Raw genomic sequence first — 22,639 nt, forward strand, 5'->3', positions numbered from 1 at the left:
TCATAGCTGATTGCATCGTCGCACCCATACCATCTGTACCAGCCTTGCGGCCAGACACGCACACTATCAGAACATGCATTAAAAACCTCCATTGATCCAACAAAAATCCCTTACGCCTCTAAGAATCCTCTAAAGGTCCTGAATACCCCATACGAACAAAAGCACCATTCCAGAAAGTAGCCGAAAAGTCTGTGGGATACTCAGTTGTCTCACCCCCCAAACTGTAAGGCTTCCCTTATCTGATTTGCCAAGAACTGCGCCACCTGATTATTAACAGTGGCACGCATAACTGAAGGATCAACCGTGAGCGAATGACAAATGAAATGATCTCACGATAGTCCTCAGTTCCACGAGCATCCGGATCCAAGGTGATATACATGTTGTGACCCAGAAAAAACTGTCGCTTATCATCTCCACCTTCATCACTGCCAGCGCCACCAGCACCTGCCACAGCAGCCATATCTGCACAACAAACTAGTTAAGTCAGATCTCAGCATCAACAAGTCATAACTTCGCCGCCTACTAGGAGCGTAGTTATGCGGTGGCAAAGTTGTGAACTTCGCTGAGTAAAGAACTTCGCTGGATAAGAAGAATTCAAATATAGAATGTACCAGGGTCAACACTACCCAAACGAAGTTACACTTTATTGAATATAAGTGGGCGAAGTTAAGTTCAACTTCGCCGAACCCTAACTTCGCCCCTGTTCAACAAAGACATCAAACATTTGATTCATCAAAACAGAGTGAGATCAGAGGGAAAGCGAAGGAGGATAAGTATGCCATTAAGATGATGGATGACTCATTATTACTTACTTATCCTTCAATCGATCAACCGTGTGTTGATAGGGTTTTCTGAAAGACGATTCCAAAACCGTTCATTGCGGACCAGATTAACAACCGATAAATAAGAATTATGAGACACAATGATGCTACGAACCTTTAACACAGACGAAAAACAAATTATAATGATTTTTGATTCAGGTGAATAAGTTTCCTGGGGTTTGAGTTTGAAAAATTTGACCAGGTTTAACCACCGATCCAAATATATAGTTTAGAAAAACCCAGGGGCGAAGTTAAAACAACTTCGCCCTTTATCCATCTTCGCCATTAAGTTAAATTCGCCCATAGTCAACCCAAAGTCAACTACGCTTAAAAAACAACTTCGCCCATTGTTATGTTAACTAAGGTTAAGAATATGAGATCAAAAACAAGTAACCAAGAGTTTATGAAAACAGACCATAAGATAAAATACATAACAAAAGTTAGATAATTAAATAAACGGGATCAAATTTCAGTCTTGAAGAAAACCTGCATGTTGTAGAAAATATCCGAACAGGAATCATACTGATTAAGTGGCTGTCACACAGATCCATGTTCAGCGGTATTATGACATAGAGAAATAGGTTGTAGGCAGGTATAAAACTTAGTATGGTTTCATCGCTTATGTGATTCGGATTAGGTTCAATTAAGCTCAAAATTTAGATGGACGTCACATGAGAGATTGTGATGCCTTATATCTATTCTCTAGGCATATTTGGCTTTCCCCAAGTCACCCTGAGTTGACTTTGACCCGTAGTGTCTGATTAATCAATGTTCACATGTCGACCTTCCGATTCGTCTTCCCAATCTTTCTTATACTTTGAAATATTATTTCTTGCCTCTTTCTTGATATTTGTAACAAGATAATCTTCATAAGGCTTAATGATAATCACTAAAGTGTTTTTCTTTTTCTTTTTTTTAAATGACAATAATATAACTGCAAGTCTAAGACAATTGCAAGTCCCGAATCTGGATCACTGCAGATACATAACACTATCTTCGCGGGAATCAGAACACTCACGGGCTCGTGTATGACTGGGTAATAACTTTTCTGCCTATCATTCAGAAAGATGTATGTGGAGAAATGCATAACTCAGAATGACTCTCCAAAGTAAATCGAGAAGATTTAGCTTGTATCACTTCTACTTTTACGCACCACAGAAAGCTACCATAACATACAATGACTGTTCTAGAGTATTTTAGGCCTAATTACTTCACCGGTTAAGCACACAAAATTAGTTTATCTATCACTTTCCAAGGTTGGATCAATTTTCATTTCAACACCGTATTGAAACTTCTTGCGAAGTTATAGACCGAAAAATTATATCATTTCTCAAAAAAAAAAAATTAAATTCAAACACCCCGATCAAGACAAAGTCTTTAGGTAAACGGCTATCCTGAAGATCCAGTGAATCAGCCGGACCGACCACATACGAGTATGTATTCCTCTGACTAAGTATGAACGACTAATTTTAAGCGAAAGAATAAAAACTCATCATAAACTGCCCTGGTCGCTTTCAGTCATCTGGTTAATGGCTATCCTTATAATCTACACGTAGATGTAAGGACCAAACATATCCTTGGAATATGTCCTTCAAACTTGAGCAACCGACATAATTTTAAGCGATAGTGATGTTTTTATGATGAAAGAGAACACCCGGTTACTCGGGATTGAACATCCCATTAAGCTCAACAAGATTTTGAAAACGGGATCGGTCAAACGCTTTAGTAAAAAGATCGGAAAAATTATCCAGTGTATCAACCTTTTCAAGTATAATTAATTTCTTCTCAGCACAATCCCGTATAAAATGATGACGAATGTCAATGTGTTTAGTTTTACTGTGTTTAACGGGATTGTTAGTTACTGAGATAGTAGCAGTGTTATCAATGCAAATAGGAGTTTGAGTGAAATTCAGACCATAATCACGCATTTTTAGTGTATCCATAATACCTGGGAGCAGCAGTTCGATGTTGCTACTTATTCTACTTCACAGGTGGAAATGGCTACAGAGGTCTGCTTCTTGCACTGCCACGACACCAATCTTCCTCCGAGAAACTGATATCCACCGGTTGTTGACTTCCTGTTCTGATTGCAACCTCCATAGTCAGAATCAGTGTATGCTACCAAATCCAGTTCTCCCCCTTTCGAGTACCATAGTCCCAACTTAGGCTTTCCTTTAAGATACCGCATTCACTCCCTTCATGTGTGATTCCTTCGGGTTTGACTGAAAACAAGCACAAAGACAAACTGCAAACATAATGTCAGGTCTAGATGCAGTTAGATACATTAAAGAACCTATGATTGCCCGATATTTGTTGGTGCATTTTGTGACCGTCGCTATGCAATTCTGACCAGCGGAGACGCCAGAGGCGAAGTTAGAACAACTTCGCCAGAGGCGAAGTTGTAACAACTTCTGCCATAGGCGAAGTTAGAACAACTTAGCCATAGGCGAAGTTATAACAACTTCGCCTACTGGCCCAAGCCCAAGCCCGCGAAGTTGGTTTTATATATATATACGTGTCTTGTTTAGGTTTGAGTATCCAGAAAAGTTAGAGTTTTGAGTGTTAAGTTCAATTGTCTAGAGAGAAACAGAGAGGGAGAGTCGTGTGAGACGGCCCGAGGTAGAGCTCACCTCGGGTCGGCCGTGTCTTTGTTTTCGTGTTTGGTATGTAGCGAGTTATGATTATTATATAAAAGATCTGCAGATTCGTTTATCCCGTTCTTGTGTTTGTTCGTGTGTTTGTATGTGTGTAATCGTGTTCTTCGTCTTCTACACCATTAAACGAGTATAGGAGGATTCCGCACTCCGAGACCTCGTGTGGATCTCGTATCGATCAGCGACGCCCCGGGGGGACCTACAAGTGGTATCAGAGCCTTAGGATCTTATGCTATGGTTCGAGATCTGCGTTTTGGTGTTTCTGGCACGTTTCTGATGCGTTTCTGGCCGAACAGCCGCCGCAGGCGAAGTTATGGGGTTCAGGCAAAGTTGTCGCTTAAATTTTAGGGTTTAGACGAAGATATGCGAAGTTATTCACAACTTCGCCTACCTCACAAGTTCGCTTATCTCAGGCGAAGTTATCTGTCAGGCGAAGTTTTGGACAGGCGAAGTTATGGACAGGCGAAGTTAAGGAGGAGCGAAGTTGACTTTAGGAGAAGTTAAAAAAAAAAAAAAAAGTGTTTGGAGTTTTCGTCTGTATGGCCAGGTGTACACGATTATTGTGAGACCAAAGACGTTATTCCGTCAACGAGTGAAACTTGTTATCTCTTGGTCTTACGTGTGAACAAATACGTGTCAACTCTGGATATGGAGTTGAGTTTGTGAATGGGATATTGATTGAAACTGGATATTGACACATATTTGGGTGTTTGTGGGCAATGAAATTGTTGTTGTTCGAGGTTGACCAACTGAAGAAAGTCAAATTGAACTGAAGGTTTTCGTCATTGCTGGATTGCGGTCAGAGCATATTATTTATGTTATTTTCAAGGCGTTCGAGAATTGGATCCTGAAACGTGATGCTTATTTATTAAAGTGAAAATTCTGGAACAAGTTGGATTTAATCGGGAATTAAAGTGTTTATGTTCTTGATCGTTATCCCTGGTGATTGAAGATGCTTCGTATTAATTAATGGTCATGTGTGTTAGATTCTGTCAAGGTGGTTTTGTGATGAAATTGATCACTTGATATTGAGTAGTTGAAGATTAAACCTTATCGTATGCCGACGTGTTGGTGAAGTTGTGGAGGGAGCCCAACTTAACGTGTTGGTGAAGTCAGAAGGACTCACGTGATTGGTTGAGATGATCAATTAGGCACGGGGATGCATGCATTTCAAAGACCTCAATCTATATAGTCGGAGAAGCTTACACTGAAGGGGAGATCGGATATGGAAGACGCTGGGTGATTGGTAGATTTGTGAAGCTACACGACATTTTCAGACACGGCTGGTTGAAGAGCAAACAGAAGATCATCAGTTAAGAGGGAGTCTGTTGGTGCATGTTTTGTAACAGATGATCTTTTGTGTTTGTTAGAATTGAGAGCAACGGTCAAAGGGGAGTCTTTTGGTGCATTTTGTGACCGTCGCTATGCAATTCTGACCAGCGGAGACGCCATAGGCGAAGTTAGAACAACTTCGCCAGAGGCGAAGTTGCAACAACTTCTGGCATAGGCGAAGTTAGAACAACTTCGCCTACTGGCCCAAGCCCAAGCCCGCGAAGTTGGTTTTATATATATATATACGTGTCTTGTTTAGGTTTGAGTATCCAGAAAAGTTAGAGTTTTGAGTGTTAAGTTCAATTGTCTAGAGAGAAACAGAGAGGGAGAGTCGTGTGAGACGGCCCGAGGTAGAGCTCACCTCGGGTCGGCCGTGTCTTTGTTTTCGTGTTTGGTATGTAACGAGTTATGATTATTATATAAAATATCTGCAGATTCGTTTATCCCGTTCTTGTGTTTGTTCGTGTGTTTGTATGTGTGTAATCGTGTTCTTCTTCTTCTACACCATTAAACGAGTATAGGAGGATTCCACACTCCTAGACCTCGTGCGGATCTCGTATCGATCAGCGACGCCCCGGGGGGACCTACAATATTGAGTGGGATCCACATCTTCATCACTGTCGGAATCAGCACCCAATTTATGGTTGACGCAGATAGGAGTGTCAAATGGGGTACTATCATCCATCTTAAAGCGTTTAAGCACATCATGAACGTACTTAGTTTGATGAATGAATATGCCATCCTTCTTTTGATCTACATGTAAACCCAGAAAAAACATTAATTCACCCATGGCACTCATCTCAAACCGTTTCTTCATGACTGCTTCAAACTCCTGACACATAGAAACTCTTGAGGCAGCAAAGATGATATCGTCCACATAAACCTGAACGAGTAGAAAATCTCCCCTTTCCGTTTGTCAAATAAAGTACTATCGATCTTCCCTCTCTCAAACCCATTCTCTAGCAAGTAGTCTGACAAAGTTTCATACCAGGCTCGAGGTGCCTGATATAGCCCATATAGTTCTTTGCTAAGTTTCTACACATGATCAGGGAAGTCTGGGTCAGAAAAACCCGGGGGTTGTTCTACATATACCACCTCATAAACTTTTCCATTTAGAAACACACTCTTCACATCCAACTGGAAAACTTTCATCTCTTTGTGTGCAGCAAAGGCCAAAAACAGTCGAATTGCCTCCAATCTTGCCACAGGAGCAAACACTTCATTGTAATCAATCCTTTCCTGTTGATTAAACTCTTTAACTACCAATCTTGCCTTTTTGCGAATGATTACCCCCTTATCATCTCTCTTACACTTGAACACCCACTGTGTATTGATAGCGTTCACTTCTTGTGGTTTTTCAACTAACTGCCATACTTCCATCTTTTCAAACTGTGCCAGTTCTTCCTACATGGCTTCAACCCACGAGCTATCCTTCGGTGCCATTTGATAATTCTTTCGCTCTATCTGACTGATGAAGCAGGCATACAAGCATTCATTTATAATACCAGTGTCTTTTATGCTTGCATACACACATGTGTTTTCTTCCAGGCTTCTTCTAGTACGCACACCATCGGAAGGATTACCGATCACATTTTCTAAAGGGCGATTCTTGTGAATTTTGGTGGTCTGTACTGGACCGACTTCCAGATCATTCTCAAGATTTGAAGAGACTTCATCAGAATGAGGCTGAGCGTGAAATGGATTGTAGATTTTATCTTCACTCGAGATACCTGGAGTTTCAACCGCACTTGATGAGGTTGGTTGATTTTCATTATATTGTGGACGTTGTACAATGGCTTCCTCTTCGTCATACAGCATTTGTGAGGCCATTTTCTCATCAATGTCTGCAAAATTCAAGTAAGGCACATTAAAAGATTTGAATAGCTTATCATAGTCGAAAGCCTCTATTGGTCCCATGCTAGGTCTTGGTGGTTTGTAACTAGTAATGTCAGTGTTACAGACCACCTCAACTTTGCTGTTTGATAGATTAAAGACTCATCTGTTGGGTGTCCCAACAACATAGCCAACTAGGATGCCTTCGTCAGCTTTCTCACCAAATTTAGAGTTAGTCTTTAATATCGAACATGGGGACCCGAAAGGTTCAAGACCTTTCAGATTTGGCTTTCTATCATGCATAGGTTCATAACAGGTTTTATTTAATCTTTTAACAGTTAAAACACGATTAAGGATATAACAGGCTGTAGAAACAGCCTCAGCCCAGAACACCAAGGGAAGTTTAGCATCTGCCAGCATGGTCCTGGCGCCTTCGATTAGAGTTCTATTCTTCCTTTTAGCTACTCCATTTTGTTGCGGAGTATATGGGGCGCTGTACTGATGTTCTATCCCTTTCTGCAAACAAAACATCTCCATCTGATAGTTCTTGAACTCTGTAACATTGTCACTCCTGATGTACTTAACCTTCCTCCCAACAATATTTTCCACCTTGGTAATCAAGTTAATTATCAACTGAATTGTCTCATCTTTTGCCTTCAGAAAATAGACCCAAGAGTATCGTGAGTAATCATCGGTTACCACCAAACAGTATGAAGTTCCTCATAGACTTTTTCATTCACATGACCAAAGAGATCCATGTGAAGCAGGTCTAAGGTGTTGACAATTGAGTAAACCTTCTTGGAGCGATGAAGCTTTTTGTGTTGTTTTCCTTTCTTGCATGACACACATTGGTCTTTAAAATTGAAATTCATCAAGGGAACCCCAAGTACCAGCCCGTTCTTGACAATGTAATTCATCTTGCGAAGATGAATATGACCCATTCTTCGGTGTCATAGTTCTGACTCAGATTCTGTTGCTTTTGACAGAAGACACGACTCTTCTGTTGTCATCTTGGTTGACCTCATATCCGTTACATACGTGTTCTTTTCTCTTGGAGCTTTCATCACAACCCAGGTCTCTGGTATCTTGAAACCAGGATAAAGTACGAGTGCCTCATCTTTAGTGAAATGAACGGTGTATTCTTTGTTACAAATTTGAGAGACACTCAACAGGTTGTGTTTCAACTCTTCCACAAAATTCACTTTTTCCAACTTTATTCTTTCATTCGTCACAGTCCCAATACCAGTAATTCTTCCTCCACTTTCTCCTGCAAAGCAAACCCTTCTTCCTTGAACAGGCTTCCAATCACGTAACAATTTCTTGTTAGCAGTCATGTGCCCGGAACAGCCACTGTCAACAACCCACATATTGTTTACAGCCCTGTTCGACTATTCCTGCACAATTAAAGAAATAGATTAAAATCTGGGGACCCAAGACCTTCTGGTCTTGGGTTCGTTAAATCTGTTATCCGGCATCCAGTGCCTTGGTTGTCCAAAGTTAGCTTGAGGAAAGTTCCTATAAGTTCTGAAAGGAAAATTTCTAGATGACTGGATATGAGACCATCCAAACCTTCGTAAATTTCTAGCATTAATGGAATTATAATTGTTGGTTTGGTTGTTATTCACTGGGAAAAAACGAGACTGGTTTCTTTGAAATCTTGGATTATTCTAATGATTGAAATTTGATGTGTTAGCATTCTTACCAGCATTATATTTAGTATTCGTTTTATTCTCAGTTTTAGTAGGCCTCATATTTCTATATTTTCTCTGTTTCAGAGGACAATCAGTGACAACATGTCGTATCCTATTACATCTAAAACAACTTCTGTTCGAACTATTCTTGTTGTTTTGAACTTTCGTCTCAAAAAGTTGTTGTAGATGTCGGAGTCACGTTACTATCAGTTTGTCTCACATATGGTGGGACAAACGGATTTAGGGAAGATTTATTTTCATCAAACTTATAGTCCTCCCCTCGTTTTAGTAAAACGACCTCTTCTTTTATCTCACCTGATTCGGAGGACTTGTCCGAGTTTGACGAGATAGAACTTGAGACAGAACTTGTGACATTAGAACTTGTCTTACTCGTTTCACTCTCGTTAAATTCAGATTCTTTAGCAGAGAACTTTATTGGAACTGTCTGACTAGTTTCAACATTCGTAGATTGCTGATTACTAGGATTATATGTATAGTTATTATTGTATGGTGGTGGAACTTCTGAGAATCCAATTCCCCCTTTGTTAACCGGGGAACGTTGAACACTGATGATGTGATCTAACATCGCAAAAGAATTTCTAAATTGTTCAATTTTTCTGTTCAGTTCCACCACTTTTACATGGTAATAAGCTATCTGTTTATCCTTTTCAGCGATTAGTTTGGTCTTTTCTTCTAACACTTCATAACTAAGATCAATCACTTGTATTTTTTCAGCTAGGGTGGCTTTAAGACTTCTGATATCCTTTTCACTAGCTTTTATTTTTACAGAGTAACTGTTTTCTTTAGTTTTAGAATAGTGATATTTTTCTTTTAAATTTTTAAATTGAGTGTCCAAACTAACAAACTGATCAGTTAATGCTTTCAATTGATCAGACAGTTTTTCACATTGTTCACATTGAGATTCAGAACATACCTCTGAGAGTTGATCGTTCACTTCTGCCATGTATGCTTGATCATCCCCCGTCTCTCTGTCACTTCCTCCAGTTTTGATGTTTACCAGATTTGCCTGTTCGAACACCTCCTCAACTTGTATATTCCAGTTGTATCCACCGTTTTGCTGAGATACCATAGCCTTGTTTTCACTTCCACTCCCATTCTGTTGAGCAGACATGTTTTGACTTCGTTCGACTCTCTCATTTGTACACTCTTTAGCAAAGTGACCATTTTGTTGACAGTTATAACAACGAACTTTTGACTTTTCAAACTCCGGTATTTCTGCAACAAACTTTCTACCAGTTTTCTTCATAAATCTCTTAACCCTTCTTACTATCATAGCCATCTGCCACCGCAGATCCATTTCTTCCGTATCATCAGCGTCGATCTGATTTCACACTCATAGGCATCTGTGAGTAGTTCTTGTGTAACATCCCAAAATTTCTAAAAATAATATTTAATATATTATTTATTTATGATGGAAAAGTTTACTTGAGTTAGTAGAGAATTAATAAAATAATAAGGATGGAAGGATAAGTAGGCTAATTAGATGGAGTTAATTATGGACCAAAAAGGAAAGATGGGCCTTAGGTCCATGGGTTTAAGGGTGTATAAATACCCATTAAAAACCTAATCCTTTCCATTTACATCCATCTTATCCACCTTATTCTCTACACATTCAAAAACACACACATACACCTACACATAAACATTCGGCCGAGAGTGGAAGGTGAGATCCAAGCCAAACAAGCATCGATTCTTGATATATTCTCGTGATACAAGATAGATTCGAGGCCTAAAGTTCATAACCAAGATATACCGTAACCTCCAAACGCGTTAAAGGTATGTCTTCATGCTAAAGTTTACGTTTTCATGAACGGTTAGCCTTGAAACTTAAACCAATAGTAGATCGGGTCTAAACTAGTATTAAAGTAGCAAACTTGATGTTAAAATGAACCTAACGAATCTGCGGTTATGAGCAGCCCGTTAATGGAAACCTTATTGAACGTTTTAAGCCTAAAGGTCCAAACTTTATTCTTTTCGGGTCAAGTTTTATCCGAAAATGAACATGAGAACGTTTACGGATTTGGTTAATATCGTATACAAGAATTACACGTTAAAATGGAGGTGATTGTAGGGAGTTATGAATCAACTGTAGCTATCGCTGGGCAACTTCTCCAGTAAGCTAAGTTCGCCGTAGACAAGTTCGCTGCATCAAGTTCGCCCGCAAACAACTTCGCTATAAGCAAGTTCGCCATAGATAACTTCGCTATAAGACAACTTCGCTATACCAAGTTCGCCGGACGCCAAGTTCTCTTAATACTAAGTTCTCTTAACTTAGGTTCGCTTAAGTTAAGTTCGCCTAACATGCATGTTCGCTTACATTAAGGTAACGAATCGGATAGCGAATCAGACTTAATTCGTTAAGAAGAATGGGTTAGCGAATTAGAAAATAAATTAAAATCCTAAAGGAAAATGTGTTAAGACTGTTAATGTAAATGGTTAATATCGACCCCAGCCAGGGGCTCTGCCCCTTGGACCCTGCTAGGGGCTGCCGCCCCTAGAACCCCGCTGCCAGGGGCGCTGCAACCGGACCCCCGTTCGTTGTGGGTTATATAAAGATAGAAAATACAATATGAGTAGTAGTAGTTAATTGATACATGTAAATATTATACAGTTAGACGTGCACAGCTCAAGAAGGGGATAACAATTAACGGAGAGCGTAACAGGATTCAGGTGAGTTTCTATCCCCATTTCCTTGTTATGTTTCGGGGCTGTGTGCATACTCGATGTGAAGTGTAAATACACTTACCTTAAGTGGTAAGTGTATGCTATAGAAGTAATACGAGGTAGTTATTATATAATACTTTTCGGTGCGTGAACGATCTTCGAATATTGCACGTATCGCCAAGGATAGTGATTTCCAAGAGGTTGTTAGTGTGTATGAATGCTATGATGTGACTTGTTTATTATGTAAATGATGTAATGATATGGAGTGTTATGTAGACAAGTAGAGGTAGAGTGTGATAGAAGTGGCAAGAGTCTAGTAAGAGTGTTAGTGGCATGACGACAGTACGTGGTAGGGTAAGCCTATATGTGACTTCGTTATTAAAGTGGCAAAGTGGCATAACGTTATACGTTATTAAAGTGGCAAAGTGGCATAACGTTAATTCGTTATTAAAGTGGTTAAGTGGTAGGGATAAATAAGAGGTTAAGTGGTAAGGTGAGCAAGTCAGATAGTGTACTAAGTGTCTTCGGATACGTATATATTGCATGTAGTGGTTGTATGATAAGTTGCTTGATTAACTAGAACTCACTCAGCGTAGCTGACTTTTAGTATGCACGCAGGTGAGCTGATTATAGAGTTGGCATGAGGAAGGCACATGGCATGGATTGAACGGCTGGCATCTGAAGATTGAAGTAAAGATGTTTTAAATATAATGTTTGTGTTATGGTATCAAAGAAAAGATTTAATGTTTTGTAACGAATGGTTGATGTTTTATATTCCGCGAAAAGTTTTAATTAACTCTAATTTGTAAGAACTGTGTTTATGAGTAAATATGACGCTAAAGTAGGGATACCGGTAACGGGGCCTTACATCTTGCTAGAAGCATTGGTTGAGAAATTAGAAATTCTCCTCGTACCCATCGTAACCACTTGTAAGTCCCTGGTGCGATGGTGATCGATACGAGATCCGCACGATGTCTAGGAGTGCAGAATCCTCCTAGACTCGTTTATGGTGTTGGAAGACGAAGAACACGACTACACACAAACAAACACACGAATGGGATAAACGAATCTGCATATCCTTTATATAATAACCAAAACACATTACATACCAAACACGAAAACAAATGACCGCCGACCCGAGGTGAGCTCTACCTCGGGTCTGCCCACTAAACTCGCCTTCTCTTCTTCTCTCTAAACAATTTAACTGAACACAAAATACTCTGACTATCTGGATACTAAACCTTAAACAAGCACACATATATATAGATAAACCAACTTCGCGGGCTTGGGCCTGTAGGAGAAGTTGTCCTAACTTCGCCAATGGCAAAGTTGTTCTAACTTCGCCTATGGTGAAGTTCTTCTAACTTCACCACATCGTCTCCGCTGGTCGGGATTGCATAGCGACGGTTACAAAATGCACCAACAGACTCCCCCTTGACCGTTGCTCTCAATTCTATCAAACACTAAAGATCATCTGTTACAAAACATTCACCAACAGACTCCCCCTTAACTGATGATCTTCTGTGTTCTTATTCTGGTAGGACTCGATTGCACTGTGATCTTTAAACTTGAACTTCACATATACATGCAACATCAATCCTGTCTTCAACCAGCAATGTCTGAAACTGTCTTGTAGCTTCACAAATCTACCAATCACCCGACGTCTTCCATATCACATCTCCCCTTCAGTGTAAGCTCCTCCGAACTATATCGATCGAGATCTTTGACCTGCATCCCGGTGCCTAATCGATCATCTCAACCATTCGGCTAGTAAGATAAGATTCAATCTTCAACTACTCAACAACAAGTGATCTGTTTCATCACAAAACCACCTTGACAGAATCTATCACACATGACCATTAATAAATCCGAAGCATCTTCAATCACCAGAGATAACGATCAAATTATTATCTTATTATTTCTGAGAATGAAATTATTTAAGTAGCTCACCCCTAATAAATAAGTATCCCAGATACTCGTATCCCACATTTTCATGTTGAGAGCTTAAACAATTTAATTCCAGATTAAATCCAACTTGTTCAAAAAATTTCACCTTAATAAATAAGCATCCCGGATGCTCGTATCCAACGTTTTCAGGATCCAATTCTCGAACGCCTTGAAAATAACATAAATAATAAGCTCTGACCACGATCCAATAATGACGAAAACCCGAACAAAATCTGACTTTCTTCAGTTGGTCAACCTCTAACAATAATTATATCTTGGCCCAAAAACACCCAAATAACCAAATATGTGTCAATATCTAGTTTAAATCAATATCCCATTCGCAACTTCAATTCCAAATCCAGAGTTGACCCGTATTTGTTCACACGTAAGACCGAGAGATATCAAGTTTCACTCATTGTCGGAACAACATTTTCGGTCTCTCAATAATCATGTAAACCCGACCATTCGAACAAAAACTCCAATTTTTTTTTGATTTTTTTATTATTATTATTTTTTATTTTTTTAATTATTTTTTTTGGAATAACATATCTTGAACGTAGGAGGAAAAAGGAAACATATCGTTAACTTCACCTGATAACTTCACCCGTTAACTTCACCTGATAACTTCACCCCTCGTTAACTTCACTAGCTGATAACTTCACCACCTGTTAATTCCACCACCAGATAACTTCGTCACTCATTAACTTCGCCTGGCATTAACTTCACATGGCTTTAACTTTGTCTGGCTATAGCTTCGCCTGGCTATAACTTCGCCTGACTTTAACTTCACCACCTACTAACTTCACTAAAACCCTAAAATTCGATCGAAAACTTCGCCTGAACCGTATAACATCGCCGATGACGTCTGCCCTGACCAAAGATCGATTTGAAGCGTGCCAAAACACCAAAACGCAGATCTCGAACCATAGCATAAGAGCCTAAGGCTCTGATACCAATTTTAGGTTCCTAGCCGGATCTACACAGGAGTATCTCGTAACACGAGGGTGCGTAATTCCCACGTATACGATACGAGTGTTGAGAAGATTAACAAGTAAATCACACGCAAAGAGCACGAGTAAGTAAGATAATACTTGTCGTATTGCAAAGATGTAATAACCAAAGAAACAAACACGTGATTCAGAGAATCACTCAAGCCAGACGTACTAAGTTTTTCTTACACGAGCCGAAGTTAGAGTTTAAATAACTCGACAACTTCGCCTAACATACTAGGCGAAGTTGTCTTAACTTCGCTCAACTTCAAGTTCGCTAAAACAAAGGCGAACATATAAAAACAAGTTCAACACAAAACAAACAATCTAAACGATTACAGACAAAAATAAACACGAGATACTGAACTACTGTCATCATGCACCAACACATAAGTCTTAAAATTTAAATAATATAAACATGTCTTTAAGTTCAAACATCATCAATTTAGTGTTCAGATGCCAGCTTCTTTATTCTTTAGCCATCTATCCCTCTTCAAGCCAACTGTCTTATCCTACTCACATGCATTCATACTAAAAGTCAGCTACGCTAAGTGAGTTCTAGTTAATCATGCAACCACAATGTGTTCACTTACTAATATGCATACCTGAAGATATGTATATGTTACATACTTAATCTGTTCACCTTACTTTCATACATACATTAATATGCTCATTCTTTCATACTTACTTTAACTTGCATGATACAACATAACAATCGTTACGTTCTAAATAGCCTTCCGCCCTATAACCTCACATATACTATAAGGGTCTGGTCCCTAACATCAAATATTATGAGGGTCTGGTCCCGAACATCACAAATATAGTAAGGGTCTAGTCCCTATCCTCACAGGTACTATGAGGGTCTGGTCCCTTCATTCCATATGAACATACAATCATATTTCATAAATACGTTTCTTCTTGTCGTCTTTCATCTTTCTTATACTAACATTCATTCTTTTAGCATTTTCTTTAACAATTCAAACATCATTCATAAAACATTCATATAGCATACACTAACCACTTAAGGTAAGCGTATTAACCAATCACATAAAGTATGTACACATCCCCAAAAACATAACAAGGAATGGGGCTAGAAACTCACTTGGATTCGGTTACGTTCAGAGCTAACGGTAATCTCTTTCCTTAGTTGTGCATGGCCAACTGTTAATCATATATATATATATATATATATAGGGGAAGGTTAACGTACAAATGAAATTAACATGCTATACGTGAGAATCAAGTAGAGCAATTATATATATATATATATATATATATATATAAGTAGAGTAATTATGTAATTACATTATATAGTAATTATCATAGAGTAATTACATAATTACTTTGCTTGTATATATAATTACACTATTTGATTATCACGTTTAGCACATTAATTTCATTTGTATTTGATCCAAACCCTATATATATATATGCTATTTAATCGTGTAACTAATTAAGTTGGTATTTTTGGTAACTAACTTACTTGTTAAGCTAGGATTGCTTGTTTATATAAACAGATCTATCGGGGTTACCTCGATTTACGAATGTGTGTTTTACTTTTATTTATTAAGTGTGCTCATATTTATTATATTATATTATATATATATATATATATATATATATATATATATATATATATATATATATATATCTTTTATTCATCGACGAACTTATCCATAAAAATTTAATGGGTATTAACGGAGTGGATGAGGTTGGTTAGTTTGGTTTATTAACTACGTTGGATTAGCCTTGGTTACAATGGACAAGGCCCAACCAGCTTAGGACTTCCTAGGCCAGTCCAAATCGCATCCTAGAAGATCAATCGAATAATGAAGCCCATTTAATCGAACCAATGGCGCCCATCTAATAGAATCGAATACCCATCATCTTATCGAATCAAATACCCATCTTAAGAATGGCCCATGCCCAATCGCATTTCCTGACTCGCTAAAATTGATTGCGAGAACTGGAATTCGAACCCGGGATCTCTCAATAACAAAACACCGCTTTAATCACTCCACCAATCCATATGGATGTTTAAATATTCCTCATTATTATTTATATACTCATTTCTCCATCTTTCTTTCCTTTCCGCTTTATTTCTTTCTCTTTTTCTCTCTTTTCTTTTCTTTCTTTTTCTTTCTTTACACTGTTGTTGCTTCTAATTATTGTTATTATTATTATTATTATTAATATTATTATTATTATTATTATTATTATTTGATATCTGTAGCACTGATCATAAGAGTTTGAAGCACATCTTTGATCAGAAAGAGCTTAACATGCGTCAAAGGAGATGGATTGAAACCTTAAATGATTATTATTGTCAAATCAACTATCGTGAAAGTAAAGCCAATGTGGTGGCTGACGCATTAGGCCAAAAAGAACATGAGACACCCAAGAGAGTTATAGCTTTAAGATTTGAACTTTAGATAGATCTAATCGGACAAATCAAGACATGTTACATTTGTCAATTTTTCGTATTCGTATTTGTATTTGTATTCGTTAAAACGACCTGTTTTGTAGTTTCAATGTATTCATTTTTCTAGTTTATTAGTTTTTATCAATTTCAATGATTTAAAGTTTGTATCCATCATTTTCTATTCGTATTGTTCAATTAATGAATCGCTGAGCCTTATAAGTTAATAAAATATACGAGTATAAAACATAAAAAATCCAAACATTCATTTTCTATTCTTCTTCTTCATTTTACGGGCTAACCAGTCGGCGACGGAGAGATTTCTGTCGACCTTAATTACATATCAAAACACATGTTTTAATCCAATTTCAATGATTTAAACCCGTTGAATCATAATGACAATGCTTAATCAAGTCCTACTATGCGTAATAACAACTTCAACGGCCGGATTTCAACCCGGAACGGTTATATTATATTTAAAATTCCAATAACTCGAATTAAACATCAAACAGTCCAATTAAGACTATAAATAGGACCACTAACCTTCATCAAAACTTTCTGCAAACATCAATTTATATAAAAATAACTCTCTAATATCATCAACTTGATCATTCGTTCAATTTTCACTTCGGCAAACTACAGTTCTTCGTCAATTTGTAACCTTTAGAGGTATTTGTTATTTGCATTCTTATTAGTTTTAAGCGTCTAACAAAACCCCCAACATAAATCAAGAAAAAAATCAACGGATTAAGAGAATTGAAAATCTAGGGTTTAAAAGAAGAAAATGAAGTTAAAAGTTTATATATAATTAATTATTTTCATCTTATAACATAAAACCAAAGCTGGTGCAGTGGCTAAGTCACTAAGGTGTGGTCCAAGGGACCCGGGTCAGTGCATGTTTTTGTTTTATTCTTTTTAAACATTTTTCTTTATTCCTGAAAATTAAATAAACTTTATATAAATTATTATGAATCAAATAAAATCTTTTTAGGTTAAATAAAATTTGTTTTAAATTATTTTTAACATTTTCATCCAAAAACCAAACTTTTACAAACCCAAAATGTTCGTTAAAACTCGTAATATATATATATATATATATATATATATATGTATATATAATGTCACACCCCAACCTAAGGCAGAAATTCATGGGCGCGAACTGATTGTTCACAGCTCTCAAGGTACTATCATGCAATAATTTGAAAATGACAATTAAATATTCATATATTCCAACAAATTCAAATGAGAAAGTACAAATCTTTAAAACATAAACAACTAAGTTCAAATTTAAATCTTGATAAATTGTGTTTTAATAATATTCTTCTAACTTAAAGAAGCATTTAAGTTCTTCACCAATCTTGCAATCAAATAAAAATAATATTCTAAAACATGCATATGCGTATAAAATAAAAATAGATTTGTTAACACAAGGTTGAATGACTAAAACACTAGTTAGTTCAGTATAATATAATATGTGAAAAATAAATAAATTGTCCTTATGAGATTTAAAATCACGCCGAATGATAAAATAATCAGTGTCGGTAATGTTGGACTCGTTCTGCCCAAGACACATATTAGAGTTGATGTGGCTAGTACGTTATGATCCAAGTCGGGTCATACCCAATAACAAGCTAGACAAACACCACCATATTTATTTGAGATGTGATCTAACAAATAAATATTAACACTTATAATATTTGGAAATTGGGTTTCTAAATATTTGCACTTGTGAAATAAATAAATTATATGGATAATTTATGTTATGAGAAATGATACTTTTCATGTTGCTTGTAATGTTATTTAAGTTGGTTAAATACCATATGCAAGACTTATTGCATTTTTCATGTTACTTGTAATGTTATTTAAGTTGTTTATATAACATCATGCAAAGCCTATTGGATCTTGCATGTTATGTTATGATATAACATATATAAAAATATAAAACAAGTGGGATTTTGAATTGTGGGTAGGGAGCCAAAATGGCCGCCCCTTTTCCCTCCACTCTCTCTCCTTACTTATTTGTTTTATATATTCCAAGACATGCATGAGTTTTCAGTGGTTGGATTGATTGTGCATTGGTTGCACACATTTTCTCTCTCACACACACAAGAAGAAAAAATACTTTCTCTTCTTCCTCTCTTATTTCGGCCAAGAAAAGAAAGAACAAGGAGTTTTTGAGTGAAAATCCTAGCCTAACAAGGGTGTTTGTTGGATGCTTGAAGCGTATACAAGCTTGAGGATCTTCTATCTTGATGACTAGCTATTCATATCTTCGTCTACTTCATTTCCTTGGACTCTTGAGAAGGTATATTACATAAACACCATGTGGTTGTTTATACTGGTAACATGTAATTTTCGTATATCGATCCATGGCTTGGGTTTTTGCATATAAATTGGTTTTATATTCATCTAATTAACAAGATTTAAAACTTATTTATACGCTAAGTTTTTCATATAAATGAGGTTATATGACTTTGATAATCTTGTTAAAACCCAGCAGGTGAAACCATCGCCATGCGAAGTGGGCTTTGTCTACTACGACGGTTATATAATCATACTAATAATAGGAATATGATGGACCTCTCCTAATGCGTTCAAATAAGAAAATTAAGAAGTAGCAATTTAGGCTCATGATTGATAGCACACAAGGTTAACAGTTGCTAATGTGAATACTAATCGTATGTGAATATTGTTAGTACGCATATGTCCTCAAAACTTTGGAAAACAAGTAAAAAAGGAGGGGAGTGATTACTCATCTTATAAGCAAGATGAATGAATATGATAAGAACGGTAATAAATGTCACGCTCGTCGAGATATATCAACGGAAAGTCCTAAGTAAAAGTAATAGGGTGAATTTAACCAATATAATAATTAAAAATTTAATTTCCAAAACTAACAACCAAAAACGGGTTGGGTGTCTCGAACGCGCGCCCCCAGCCACTCTGAGCCATAAACACACACACACACACACACACCAGCCATGCGCGCTGGTGTGTTAGTTGATATATACTTGAAACATATATATTTTAAACACATGCACAAACCCATATTATAATATGAACCCTAGAATAATCAATCAGCCAAATCGTTGCATGCTTGGCTAATTAATCATGGGGTTAATGAAATTGAGACAATGGCGAATTGAAACACAAAATCAATTACCTTATAAGATTCCTAAACGATTGTTTAATTGATAAGATAAACAAACGGCAAAACGAGGACTCGGATTCCTACTTGCACATTATGATAATTTAATTAACAATGGGGGTTGTGTTCATGCTGTATATGTGAATGAATCTGTAAGTTTAATTTGATTAAAATGAACTCTATATAATATAACACCAATACACTATTGGCAGTTTAATAAAAATAGACAATTCATATCAATTTGATCTAACTTTTCTAGTTACGAATGTCGGTGAGGCTGATTTCGTATGAATGATTCTATTCCAAGATTACAACGACAATGGTGGCTCAATCTAGCTAATTGGGTCACGGGTTTAGTATTTAGATAGGTTATACGGGTATGGGTAGATGGGTTAACAGGTTGAATGGATTATAATAATCAGATTTTGCTGCTTGGTCCTTCATGTTTTGATATGGATACATGAATGGGTTGAAGTATAGTTTGGGGTTAAAAATGCACATAAATGAAAGTTATTTGTATATATTAAATAAATATAATAAACAATTAATAATGAAATAATAATTACTCGATAAAAGTGATATTTTGTTGATAAAATAGCCTGAACATCGAAATGGTTCGTGTAGCGAATACAAAATAAGAAATGGAAAATCCGAGTTGTTACAGTATCCCCTACGTTTGTGAATTTCGTCCCGAAATTAAAGAATACTAAAACAAAGCAATTAAATTTTGAGGAAGGGGAAATTTTTAAATCTAATTTAAAATTCATCATAATACGGAACTTTGAATAGTTCAAGCAATGCTCCAAATGAATATCCGATAACGTCACTTATATATAGGATGTACCAGCGTCCTATCCGCCATGTCCTTATCATTTTTACATTTGTACCGATATCCCAACTACATTCAATTCTATATTATGACACACAATTGTTCGTATTTTGATTTCCATGCGATAACTTGGATAATTACGCGTCGACCCGTAATTAATTATATCGTCGGATGGTCCACATAAATCATCTCGTCGTGTGGGTTACAAAACATTTGAAAGACATGATTTTGAGAAAACAAAAGTTTTAAGAAGTTTTAACTATAAAACTAGATCCCTAATGTATAAAACATTTCCAAAAGTTGTAGTGGATTTAAATGAAACAATGAAATTTCTAAAAAATCTTTGACATAAAAGTATAAATCTTCAAAGTTGTAAAGGAATATCTCATTATTAGTTGAGATTAATAAAATGGTTTGTGATGAAATACAATAAGGAAATAAGATAGGAATATGCCATAATAAACAATTATTTAAGTGAAATAAACTTTATTCATTAGATATGATATGTAAAGGATAAATAATTCAAACTGAAATAATTCAATGAGTCATTACAATCCATAATCGGGAAAAAGAAAAAATAAATTAAAATATAATGAGGAGATTAGCAAAAGTCTTCAGAGTCCTTGAGTAACTTAGTTGATTTGACTTGAAGCGCCTTGAGGAGTTGAATTCATAAGAGCATGAGCAGTCGAGGTAGATTGGCTTGGAATAGCTTGGATAGGTTGGGCTTGAAGGGGCTGCATGATTGGAACTTGGTTAGTGTACGATTGGTTAACTTGAGCTTATGGGTGCAGAGTTTAATAGAGTTGAGTTAGGTAAGGTTGATCTTCATTGATGATATGAGCTTGGAGAACATGGGGTTGATGAGTTTAAACTTGGTGAGCATGGATGTAAAGTAGTACTGTAGTAAGGTGCAGTCATAGCTTGAGCTTGATTAGCATAGATAAGTTGAGGGCACATATTACAAAGATGATTTGGGTCTCCATAATGGTAGTAAGCACGGGTATTAGAAACCTCGAGTTTAGCATGAGGGGTAGACTGTTGCGGGACGGCTTGTGAATTAGGCGGTACAAGGCAAGTGTTAGCAAGGTGACCATAACGATTGCATTGGACGCATAGTCGACGCGGGGATTGAGCAGGGTGATGACAGTTACATTTAGCACAAAGCGGGTGAGTTCTGGCGTTTGGATCTTTTGTTTGGGGAACTTTGGTTAGGTGCGGGTTGGTCATTGGGTTGGTTAACTACATGGTTTTGATGGTTGGCTTTACGCTTGTTGTTGTGGTTTTTGTTGTGATGATTGTTGTTGTTGTAAGAAGGCATAGGTTCGACTTTAGCATCAATGGAATAAGAGGTTTCGGTCTTGTCAGGGGTAGGCTTGGAATCTTTTAGGGACAAGGTTCCATCCTTGACATGATCGTCGGTGAGGGAAGCAGCTAGGTCCATATCCTCATTGATGGTTAATGGGTCACGACTCACCACAACATCTCGGAAAACTGTTGGTAAATCGCGAATGTATTTATGAATACCACGGTTCTCGGGGGGTTAAAAGGTGGGGTACGACGCGGCTAAGCTCACTAAAGCGCTTGGAATAGGTGGAGTTATCCCCATCAACTTGCTTGAGCTCCCAAAATTCGGTTTCAAGCCTTTGCAGTTCATGTTCGGGGCCAAACTCTTTGTTCATGGCCTTCTTGAGTGTAACAACTCGGTCTTTCCAAATTATATTACCCGACCCGTTTTTATTTGGTAACTTTTTACCGATAAAATATCGCGTTATTCGAGTTAATATTATTTTATTAGTATTGGTTATTATAATTATTTAATATATTAAAAACAACTTTCAAATATATACGATGTTAACCCTGATGTGTTGTAAAACACACTTGTTTTCCGCACTAATTATCATTGTTTTAATCTCTTATTCATCTAATATTTAATGTTTTTAACTTGTTTTTGTATGATCTTACATGAATATGTATTTTGTAGGTTATGGGTTATAAAGAGAAAAAAACCGAGCTTTGAAAGAGAAGTAGAGGCCCATTGTGCACTATTATTAATGAACTAAGTCAAAGGTCCGGCCTGTGTCCATTTGTGTGAAGCCCATGAATGATTATATTATAATAAACAAGAGATTACAAACCCTAACCAGCCCCCCACCCCTCATAATTGATGACCGTCGTTTGAGTCAATCAAAAACCTAATTAAACTACCTAGATAGGATAAGTAAGGTATCGTATCCACCAAGAGTATGTGGGCAATTGTATGTTTTATCATATTCAATCTAACCAAACAG

This window comes from Bidens hawaiensis, unplaced genomic scaffold, assembly GCF_021521415.1.
Source record: "Bidens hawaiensis isolate Kalapana, Puna unplaced genomic scaffold, B.hawaiensis_p1.1 tig00006250_1, whole genome shotgun sequence".
Classification (NCBI taxonomy): domain Eukaryota; kingdom Viridiplantae; phylum Streptophyta; class Magnoliopsida; order Asterales; family Asteraceae; genus Bidens; species Bidens hawaiensis.